At 35.0% G+C, this 12,711-nt stretch overlaps 1 protein-coding gene across 2 annotated transcripts in view; it reads right to left on the bottom strand.

Moving 5' to 3' along the window:
* LOC145261130 (cationic amino acid transporter 2-like) overlaps positions 1 to 12,711 on the bottom strand; it is a 135,091-nt gene that overhangs the window by 91,682 nt on the left and 30,698 nt on the right. The window lies entirely within an intron of this gene.

The following is a 12,711-nucleotide window of genomic DNA, read 5'->3' on the forward strand; positions in this document are numbered from 1 at the left end:
TGTAGTAGATAATGGTCAACAGTGTAGTAAATAATGGTCAACAGTGTAGTAAATAATAGACAACAGTGTAGTAAATAATGGTCAACAGTGTAGTAAATAATTGTCAACAGTTTGGTAAATAATGGTCAACAGTGTAGTAAATAATGGTCAACAGTGTAGTAAATAATGGTCAGCAGTGTAGTAAATAATGGTCAACAGTGTAGTAAATAATGGTCAACAGTGTAGCAAATAATGGTCAACAGTGTAGTAAATAATGGTCAACAGTGTAGTAAATAATGGTCAACAGTGTGGTAAATAATGGTCAACAGTGTAGTAAATAATGGTCAACAGTGTAGTAAATAATGGTCAACAGTGTACAAAATATTGGTCAACAGTGTAGTAAATAATGGTCAACAGTGTAGTACATAATGGGCAACAGTGTAGTAAATAAGTGTCAACAGTGTAGTAAATAATGGGCAACAGTGTAGTAAATAATAGACAACAGTGTAGTAAAAAATGGTCAACAGTATAGTAAATAATAGACAACAGTGTAGTAACTAATTAACAACAGTGTAGTAAATCATGGTCAACAGTGTAGTAAATAATGTTCAACAGTGTAGTAAACAATGGTCAACAGTGTAGTAAATAATGGTCAACAGATTAGTTCCTAATGGGCAACAGTGTAGTAAATAATGGTCAACAGTGTAGTAAATAATGTTCAACAGTGTAGTAAATAATAGACAACAGTGCAGTAAATAATGGTCAACAGTGTAGTAAAAAATTCTCAACAGTGAGAGTAAATAATGGTCAACAGTGTACTAAATAATGGTCAACAGTGTAGCAAATAATGGTCAACAGTGTAGTAAATAATGGTCAACAGTGTAGTAAATAATGGTCAACAGTGTAGTAAATAATGGTCAACAGTGTAGTAAATAATAGGCAACAGTGTAGTAAATAATAGACAACAGTGTAGTAAATAATGTTCAACAGTGTAGTAAATAATGGACAACAGTGTAGTAAATAATAGGCAACAGTGTAGTAAATAATGTTCAACAGTGTAGTAAATAATGGTCAACAGTGTAGTAAATAATGGTCAACAGTGTAGTAAATAATAGACAACAGTGTAGTAAATAATGTTCAACAGTGTAGTAAATAATGGTCAACAGTGTAGTAAATAATGGTCAACAGTGTAGTAAATAGTGGTCAACAGTGTAGTAAATAATGGTCAACAGTGTAGTAAATAATGGTCAACAGTGTAGTAAATAATAGACAACAGTGTAGTAAATAATGGTCAACAGTGTAGTAAATAATAGACAACAGTGTAGCAAATAATGGTCAACAGTGTAGTAAATAATGGTCAACAGTGTAGTAAATAATTGGCAATAGTGTACTAAATAATGGTCAACAGTGTAGTAAATAATGGTCAACAGTGTAGTAAATAATGGGCAACAGTGTACTAAAAAATGGTAAACAGTGTAGTAAATAATAGACAACAGTGTAGTAAAAAATAGACAACAGTGTAATAAATAATAGACAACAGTGAAGTAAATAATAGGCAACAGTGTTGTAAATAATGGTCAACAGTGTAGTAAATAATGGTATACAGTGTAGTAAATAATAGACAACAGTGTAGTAAATAATAGACAACAGTGTAGTAAATAATGGTCAACAGTGTAGTAAATAATAGACAACAGTGTAGTAAATAATGGTCAACAGTGTAGTAAATAATGGTCAACAGTGTAGTATATAATTGGCAACAGTGTACTAAATAATGGTCAACAGTGTAGTAAATAATGGTCAACAGTGTAGTAAATAATGGGCAACAGTGTAGTAAATAATGGGCAACAGTGTAGTAAATAATGGTCAACAGTGTGGTAAATAATAGGCAACAGTGTAGTAAATAATGGTCAACAGTATAGTAAATAATGGTCAACAGTGTAGTAAATAATCGGCTACAGTGTAGTAAATAATGGTCAGCAGTATAGTAAATAATGGTATACAGTGTAGTAAATAATGGTCAACAGTGTAGTAAATAATAGACAACAGTGTAGTAAATAATGGTCAACAGTGTAGTAAATAATAGACAACAGTGTAGTAAATAATGGGCAACAGTGTAGTAAATAATAGACAACAGTGCGGTAGTAATGGTCAACAGTGTAGTAAATAATTCTCAACAGTAAGGCTAAATAATGGTCAACAGTGTACTAAATAATGGTCAACAGTGTAGTAAATAATGGTCAATAGTGTAGTAAATAATGGTCAACAGTGTAGTAAATAATGGTCAACAGTGTAGTAAATAATAGACACCAGTGTAGTAAATAATGGTCAACAGTGTAGTAAATAATACAATAGTGTAGTAAATAATGGGCAACAGTGTAGTAAATAATAGACAACAGTGTAGTAAATAATGATCAACAGTATAGTAAATAATGGTATACAGTGTAGTAAATAATGGTCAACAGTGTAGTAAATAATAGACAACAGTGTAGTAAATAATGGTCAACAGTGTAGTAAATAATAGACAACATTGTAGTAAATAATGGTCAACAGTGTAGTAAATAATAGACAACAGTGTAGTTAATAATGGTCAACAGTGTAGTAAATAATGGTCAACAGTGTAGTAAATAATGGTCAACAGTGTAGTAAATAATAGACAACAGTGTAGTAAATAATGATCAACAGTGTAGTAAATAATGGTCAACAGTGTAGTAAATAATGGGCAACAGTGTAGTAAATAATGGTCAACAGTGTAGTAAATAATGGTCAACAATGTAGTAAATAATGGTCAACAGTGTAGTAAACAATGGGCGACAGTGTAGTAAATAATCGTCAACAGTGTAGTAAATAATGCTCAACAGTCTAGTAAATAATTGGCAACAGTGTAGTAAATAATAGACAACAGTGTAGTAAATAATGGTCAACAGTATAGTAAATAATGCTATACAGTGTAGTAAATAATGGGCAACAGTGTAGTAAATAATGGTATACAGTGTAGTAAATAATAGACAACAGTGTAGTAAATAATAGACAACAGTGTAGTAAATAATGGTCAACAGTGTAGTAAATAATAGACAACAGTGTAGTAAATAATGGTCAACAGTGTAGTAAATAATGGTCAACAGTGTAGTAAATAATTGGCAACAGTGTACTAAATAATGGTCAACAGTGTAGTAAATAATGGTCAACAGTGTAGTAAATAATGGGCAACAGTGTAGTAAATAATGGGCAACAGTGTAGTAAATAATGGTCAACAGTGTGGTAAATAATAGGCAACAGTGTAGTAAATAATGGTCAACAGTATAGTAAATAATGGTCAACAGTGTAGTAAATAATGTGCTACAGTGTAGTAAATAATGGTCAACAGTATAGTAAATAATGGTATACAGTGTAGTAAATAATGGTCAACAGTGTAGTAAATAATAGACAACGGTGTAGTAAATAACGGTCAACAGTGTAGTAAATAATAGACAACAGTGTAGTAAATAATGGGCAACAGTGTAGTAAATAATAGACAACAGTGCGGTAGTAATGGTCAACAGTGTAGTAAATAATTCTCAACAGTGAGGCTAAATAATGGTCAACAGTGTACTAAATAATGGTCAACAGTGTAGTAAATAATGGTCAATAGTGTAGTAAATAATGGTCAACAGTGTAGTTAATAATGGTCAACAGTGTAGTAAATAATAGACAACAGTGTAGTAAATAATGGCCAACAGTGTAGTAAATAATACAATAGTGTAGTAAATAATGGGCAACAGTGTAGTAAATAATAGACAACAGTGTAGTAAATAATGGTCAACAGTATAGTAAATAATGGTATACAGTGTAGTAAATAATGGTCAACAGTGTAGTAAATAATAGACAACAGTGTAGTAAATAATGGTCAACAGTGTAGTAAATAATAGACAACATTGTAGTAAATAATGGGCAACAGTGTAGTAAATAATGGTCAACAGTGTAGTAAATAATGGTCAACAGTGTAGTAAATAATGGGCAACAGTGTACTAAATAATTGTCAACAGTGTAGTAAATAATGGTCAACAGTGTAGTAAATAATGGTCAACAGTGTAGTAAATAATGGTCAACACTGTAGTAAATAATGGTCAGCAGTGTAGTAAATAATGGTCAACAGTGTAGTAAATAATGGTCAACAGTGTAGTAAATAATGGGCAACAGTGTACTAAATAATGGTCAACAGTGTACAAAATATTAGTCAACAGTGTAGTAAATAATGGTCAACAGTGTAGTAAATAATAGACAACAGTGTAGTTAATAATGGTCAACAGTGTAGTAAATAATGGTCAACAGTGTAGTAAATAATGGTCAACAGTGTAGTAAATAATAGACAACAGTGTAGTAAATAATGATCAACAGTGTAGTAAATAATGGTCAACAGTGTAGTAAATAATGGGCAACAGTGTAGTAAATAATGGTCAACAGTGTAGTAAATAATGGTCAACAATGTAGTAAATAATGGTCAACAGTGTAGTAAACAATGGGCGACAGTGTAGTAAATAATCGTCAACAGTGTAGTAAATAATGCCCAACAGTGTAGTAAATAATGGGCAACAGTGTAGTAAATAATAGACAACAGTGTAGTAAATAATGGTCAACAGTATAGTAAATAATGGTATACAGTGTAGTAAATAATGGGCAACAGTGTAGTAAATAATGGTCAACAGTGTAGTAAATAATGGTCAACAATGTAGTAAATAATGGTCAACAGTGTAGTAAACAATGGGCGACAGTGTAGTAAATAATCGTCAACAGTGTAGTAAGTAATGGTCAACAGTGTAGTAAATAATAGACAACAGTGTAGTAAATAATGGTCAACAGTGTAGTAAATAATGGTCAGCAGTGTAGTAAAAAATGGTCAACAGTGTAGTAAATAATGGTCAACAGTGTAGTAAATAATGGTCAACAGTGTAGTAAATAATGGTCAACAGTGTAGTAAATAATGCTCAACAGTGTAGTAAATAATGGTCAACAGTGTAGTAAATAATGGTTAGCAGTGTAGTAAATAATGGTCAACAGTGTAGTAAATAATGGTCAACAGTGTAGTAAATAATGGTCAACAGTGTAGTAAATAATGGTCAACAGTATAGTAAATAATGGTATACAGTGTAGTAAATAATGGGCAACAGTGTAGTAAATAATGGTCAACAGTGTAGTAAATAATGGTCAACAATGTAGTAAATAATGGTCAACAGTGTAGTAAACAATGGGCGACAGTGTAGTAAATAATCGTCAACAGTGTAGTAAATAATGGTCAACAGTGTAGTAAATAATAGACAACAGTGTAGTAAATAATGGTCAACAGTGTAGTAAATAATGGTCAGCAGTGTAGTAAATAATGGTCAACAGTGTAGTAAATAAGTGTCAACAGTGTAGTAAATAATGGTCAACAGTGTAGTAAATAATGGTCAACAGTGTAGTAAATAATGCTCAACAGTGTAGTAAATAATGGTCAACAGTGTAGTAAATAATGCTCAACAGTGTAGTAAATAATGGTCAACAGTGTAGTAAATAATGGTCAACAGTGTAGTAAATAATGATCAACAGTGTACTAAATAATGGTCAACAGTGTAGTAAATAATGGTCAACAGTGTAGTAAATAATAGACAACAGTGTAGTAAATAATGGTCAGCAGTGTAGTAAATAATGGTCAACAGTGTAGTAAATGATATACAACAGTGTAGTAAATAATAGTCAACAGTGTAGTAAATAATGGTCAGCAGTGTAGTAAATAATGGTCAACAGTGTAGTAAATAATTGTCAACCGTGTAGTAAATATTGGTCAATAGTGTAGTAAATAATGGTCAACAGTGTAGTAAATAATGGGCTACAGTATTGCAAATATTGGTCAACAGTGTAGTAAAAGATGGTCAACAGTGTAGTAAATAATGGTCGACAATGTAGTAAATAATAGACAACAGTGTAGTAAATAATGGTCAACAGTGTAGTAAATAATGGTCCACAGTGTAGTAAATAATGCGCAACAGTGTAGTAAATAATAGACAACAGTGTAGTAAATAATGGTCAACAGTGTAGTAAATAATGGTCAACAGTGTAGTAAATAATAGACAACAGTGTAGTAAATAATGGTCAACAGTGAAGTAAATAAGTGTCAACAGTGTAGTAAATAATTGACAACAGTGTAGTACATAATAGACAACAGTGTACTAAATATTGGTCAACAGTGTAGTAAATAATGGGCAACAGTGTTGTAAATAATGGTCAACAGTGTGGTAAATAATAGACCACAGAGTAGTAAATAATGGTCAACAGTGTAGTAAATAATAGACAACAGTGTAGTTAATAATGGACAACAATGTAGTAAATAAGGGAAACAATGTAGTAAATAATGGTCAACAGTGTAGTAAATAATAGACCACAGTGTAGTAAATAATGGACAACAGTGTAGTAAACATTAAGCAACAGTGTAGTAAATAATATACAACAGTGTAGTAAATAATAGACAACAGTGTAGTAAATAATGGACAACAGTGTTGTAAATAATAGACCACAGTGTAGTAAATAATAGACAACAGTGTAGTAAATAATGGTCAACAGTGTAGTAAATAACGTTCAACAGTGTAGTAAATAATAGACCACAGTGTAGTAAATAATGGACGACAATGTAGTGAATAATGGACAACAATGTAGTAAATAATGGACAAAAACTAATAAATAACTGACAACAATGTGGTAAATAATGGAAAACAGTGTAGTAAATAACTGACAACTATGTAGTAAATAAAGCTAAATAGTGTAGTAAATAATGGAAAACAGTGTAGTAAGCAATAGACAACAATGAAATAAATAATGGTCTACAATGTAGTAAATAATGAACAGCAATGTAATAAAAAATTGATCAACAATGTAGTAAATAATGGGCAACAATGTAGTAAATAATAAGCAACAATGTAGTAAATAATCGTCAACAATGTAGTATATAATAGACAACAGTGTAGTAAATAATGGACGAAAATGTAGTAAGTAATAGGCAACAATGTAGTAAATAATGGACAACAATGTAGTAAATGATAGGCAACAATGTAGTAAGTAATAGGCAACAATGTAGTAAATAATGGTCGACAATGTCGTAAATAATGGACGACAATATAGTAAATAATGGACGACAATGTAGTAAATAATGGACGGCAATGTAGTAAATAATGGGCAACAATGTAGTAAATAATATGCAACGATGTAGTAAATAATGGGCAACAATATAGTAAATAATGGACGGCAATGTAGTAAATAATGGGCAACAATGTAGTAAATAATGGACGACAATGTAGTAAATAATGGACGGCAATGTAGTAAATAATGGGCAACAATGTAGTAAATAATATGCAACGATGTAGTAAATAATGGGCAACAATATAGTAAATAATGGACGGCAATATAGTAAATAATGGGAAACAATGTAGTAAATAATGGACGGCAATGTAGTAAATAATGGGAAACAATGTAGTAAATAATGGACGACAATGTAGTAAATAATGGGCAACAATGTAGTAAATAATGGACGGCAATGTAGTAAATAATAGGCAACAATGCAGTAAATAATGGACGACAATGTAGTAAATAATGGACGACAATGTAGTAAATAATGGACGACAATGCATTAAATAATGGACGGCAATTTAGTAAATAATAGGCAACAATGTAGTAAATAATAGGCAACAATGTAGTAAATAATGGACAGCAAAGTAGTAAATAATGGACGACAATGTAGTAAATTGTAGTACTATCGCTCCCCGGGAGGGTTACTTGGTTGATGAACGTCTTGGGAATGCAACCAGTTCCACGGGGAATGAACGATATCCAACGATATCTAAACGATAGGCACATGCTGGAACCACAACGGAAACGGGTCGATCCGTCGTCGGCTATATATTTTTGGTATGGGTCGCATTATGTGTGGTCATTGCAAGCATCTTCCCATCGTTGCTTGTTGCGCATTCATTGCAACTTTCTGTCGTCGGCATTAATGGTATGCTGAAATCGAACACTTGTATGAAAACAGCGACAAAATACATTTTTATAAAAATATAATTTATTAAACAGTTAACAAGTTAGGAAACATATTTATTCGACCAATCGCATACAGCGAGCAAACCTCAACTATCTTTACAACAATCAAATTATATTTAATTTCTCTCTTTCTTCATTGAAAGAGAGAGAAAGGAAGTCAATGAGAGAAATAGAGAAAGAAAGAGTGAGAGAATGAGAGAGAGAAATATGCTTTTCACACAATGTTTTAGTTTTCAACTTCAGATATCCGCGTTTAAATCTGACCTTTAAAAGTTTCATAACACCTGTCACTCAAACCAACCGACATGATCTAACGTTCCCAAACCCCAAAACACCTGCATGAAACGTTTATAACTGCATCACAAAGTCATGCACAAGGTTAGAAGCTAGATATAGTGGTTATTAATGTAGCAGCCCCCAGCTCCCTTAAAAGATGCTACGTTTGTTACATTTCCGACACGTTTCCCAGACCAGCACGATCAACATGCCTCACTTCTAGATCTCTTTCTGACAACGGTTCCCAATGACTGTACAACAAATGCCCACAGCCCACTCGGGAATGCTGATCACGCTGTGATAATGGTAGAAATCAGCCTAAATTCTCGCCCTAAAACTGAAGACCCACTACTCAAAACAACGAGGTATTACAAAAAGGCTGATTGGGAAACCATCAGGGGGCTCATCAGAGATGCCCCATGGCAAAATATCTTTACTCTTCCAGCGGAACAGTGTGCAAATGAGACAACTGAATGGTTCAAAACTGCTATTGAAGCACATGTTCCCGCACGGAAATACTATAGCAAGCCCCACTCTCCCCAATGGTTTACTTCTGCTTGTCCAGCTGCCATTTGTCAAAGGCAGCATGCATTCCGCAGATTCAACCAACATAAGTCCAGCTCAAATAATCAGAAGTTTATAGAAGCTAGAAATAATTGTAAGAGAGTGATAGACACAGCTAAGACAGATTACTCTGAAGCCACCAGAAAGCGCATTGAAGCACAGAAATTAGGAACCCTGGATTTTTGGAAAATCTACAACAGCGTAATTAATAATGGACAGTCAATTATTCCCCCACTAACAAACAATCATGAGGTTGCTTGCATGGCAACTGACAAGGCTAATCTGCTTGCCAGTCGGTTTGCCTCAAACTCCACACTGAACTCGGTACACCACTCACTCCCTGATTTTCCTCTGCGAACAGACGCTACACTTGACGATTTGAAAATCACCCCTTCTCAGGTACATGCTATTATAAAAAACCTAGACACCTCAAAAGCATGTGGACCAGATCTCATCCCGGCTGGGCTATTAAAAAAATGCTCTGCCGAGGTTACTCCAGTTCTGTCCAAACTTTACAATAAATGCCTTAACGAATCTTGTTTTCCCGACTGCTGGAAAACCGCCTCTGTGGTACCAGTCTTCAAGAATTCTGGTGAAAGAACTGACCCACTAAATTATCGCCCCATTAGCTTCCTCCCGCTTTTCGCCAAAATATTTGAGTCCTTAGTTAATCAAGCCCTAGTCCAGCACCTAACAGCTGCTAAACTCCTGACTGAAAAACAATATAGATTCAGGCAAGCCCGTTCAACAGCAGATATCTTAACTGTAGTTTCTGAACGTATATACCGTTCATTGGATAAAACAGGGGAGGGTAGAGCGGTGGCCCTTGATATATCTAAGGCTTTTGACAGGGTATGGCACGATGGTCTTCTAAGGAAAATTAGATCATATGGAATCACTGGAAGAATTCATAATGTAATTAAATCCTTCTTAAGTAATAGAAAAATCAAAGTTGTCCTCGACGGACATACATCCAAACAATATGACATAAATGAGGGAGTACCTCAGGGGTCTATCCTTGGACCTCTATTATTCCTGATATTCATAAACGACCTCCCTGATAATATTGTTTCGGAGATGGATATATTTGCCGATGACACCACTCTCTATAACAGATATGAGGGGAAAACAAATGAACACATATCCAAGGAAATGGCAGAAACACTAGAGGATGACCTCCAATCCGTAGTGGAATGGGGACAAAAATGGTTGGTCACATTCAATGCTTCTAAGACTAAGCTTGTTTCCTTCAATAACTACAAGAAACCTTCTCTACCACCAATAGCAATGGCCAAGAACACATTGCCTGAAAGTACTACTTTTAAACTCCTCGGCCTAACGTTTACAGGGAATATGAACGGGAATATATACATTGAGAGCATTGCCAAGGCTGCTGCAAGGAAGGTTGGCTCCCTCTACCGTGCTAGAAAACTACTTACGCCTGCCAGTATCCTATACCTCTATAAGGCAACCATTCGCCCATGTATGGAGTACTGTTGTCACATCTGGGCTGGTGCATCTGCTGCTTGTCTCTCGCTCCTGGACAGGGTTCAAGAAAGAGTCGCCAACCTGATAGGTCCTGAACTGTCATCTAGGCTTCAACCTCTGTCCCATCGACGAGATGTTGCATCCCTCTGCCTGTTCTACAAATACTTTAATGGTGAATGCTCTGACGAACTGCAAACACTTGTACCTCCCCGACGTAACTACCCCCGACAAACCCGACAAGCTACTAAGTTTCATCCCTTTACAGTAGAGATCCCTAGGTGCAAGAAAGCCTTTTACTCCAATAGTTTCTTCCCCAGAACTGCGGGTCTTTGGAACTCCCTTCCGGGATTCTGCTTTCCCAACTGCAATGATATGCAGAAGTTCAAGTGTAATGTTAACAAACATCTTTCTACTCTTCTCCCTTCATAATGACACCGCTAATTAATTCCCTAATAGTAGCCCCCTGCTTCAAAGTGGCACTGTGCCTTGTTTGGGGTGAAAATTGAATTAAAAATTTTTTTTAAAAAAACGTCATTGTGCCACATCTCGTCCCCCCCTTTTGTGACCTTTGCTCTGACTGGCAAATGTCATATCATCGGGTCATTGGCACAATGATTATTTTAAAATCTTTTTCTCTTCTCTCAATTATTCTCAAGTATTAATCACCTTTTTTTTTTAGCATTAATTCTTTAGATCATTTTTTATTTTTAATAAAATATTATTTTATTTATTTTGAAAACCCTTTATCTTCCCCTGTTAAATTTTTTTCTCATTCAATTTTATGGACATTTTTCTCCCGAAACATTCAATCTTTTGATCATTTTTTTTTTTTTTAATATAATATTTGATCAATTTGTTGTATCTTCTTTTTCGAAAAACGTTAGTCGTTCGCTGTTTCGTTTTATAGTCATTTGATTTTTCATTGACTTTTTGTGAAACCTTACTTGTTTTGAATTTTTCAACATTTTTCTTTGTGCGCACGCGCGTGCGTGTGTGTGTTGGTGACAATTTCTCTTTGCTTCTCTGTATATATATTTTCTTTCTTTTTATTTTTAAATTTCTTGGCCGTTTTCAAAAGTTTTTTGTTTTGTAGTCGGCTTCTACTAATAATGTTGGATAGGGGTGAATTCGGGAATTCTGTAAGTTGTGGGTTATCCAGATATTTTCTACGCGTTTGAGAGTTCTTGGATTTTTGTGTGAAGGAATTGGTCATTAAAAACTCATTCTTTTTCCGAAAGGAAAAGTCCTGTGAAAAGTCGGCAGTTTTTCTGAGGCTTTTACGATTCACAGGTACCTGTGGTGTGGATAGGTGGGGGCATACTTTAATTGCCTCTAATACAGGTTTCCTTTTTCGGACTGGAGATCGATGTTGACGGGGTGGATTCTTGTTTTGTTTTTTAGAAACTACTCTAACAGTGCTCGTCGATGCAGTACATGACGGTAACTTGACTCTATCTCTGGTATTATTAACAAGTGGTATGACATACCACTGGTATGTTCATCCCTTTAACTGTTAGTTGGTTAGGGTGGAAGGTTATTTGGGCGTGTTTCCTTTGTAACCAGTCTGCACCTAATATCAACTCCCGATCTAAGTCTGGGGTGATATAAAACCTAGACGAAGTTTGCGCCTTCTTAATTTTAATAGGCAAATGGGCCATGCTTTTCAGTGGCATCCTTTGCCCGTTTGCGAGAGTAACTGTTAGGTTAGAATCCCTTAACTCTCCTTTATGCGTTTTTAACTCTTCAAAAACTGATGTTTTGAGGAGCGAGACTTCCGATCCAGTGTCGATCAGTGCCTCTATCGGTCTACCTCTTATTTTAATTATACACTCCATTCCGGAGCTCTGGTTGGGAATTTTATTTCTTCGGGTCTCTTTATTTTCCCGAGTTTTCTTGACCGATTTATTCTTTTGGTGGGCCCGTTTAGGTCTGCTCTCACGGCTTTCCAGACATCCATGACCTCTGGTGTTTATTCTTCTCAGGGTTACTCCTTTCTTTGAGGGTGTGTCATGGTTGCATGTCCGTGTGTTTGACCTCTATGGCGGTCTGTGGTGAGTGGGTTTCGAGTGTAACTTGACCTTGCTTTTTCCTGAAGTGAAGTTATTTAATCTTTCTTCAGGTGCGCATTGCCAGTCTCGTTCTAGCCTATTATAGCTGGAACGCCCTCGCTGCAGTCTTGCTGAAGCACCCCCACAAAACTTATATCTTACAGCGTTACAGCTACTGTAAGGTTCGGTTTTGGGTACCCTAAATCTAATTGGAGCCCCCTTGGTCCCTGATACCTGTTAAAGCTATTATTTAAGAAAGCCTGCTCCTTCTTGTGGCCACTTTGGAGTCGCTCATAAAGCATTTCGCTTTGTC

This window comes from Euprymna scolopes, chromosome 37 (assembly GCF_053919585.1).
Source record: "Euprymna scolopes isolate OS-2025 chromosome 37, ASM5391958v1, whole genome shotgun sequence".
NCBI classification, from domain to species: domain Eukaryota; kingdom Metazoa; phylum Mollusca; class Cephalopoda; order Sepiida; family Sepiolidae; genus Euprymna; species Euprymna scolopes.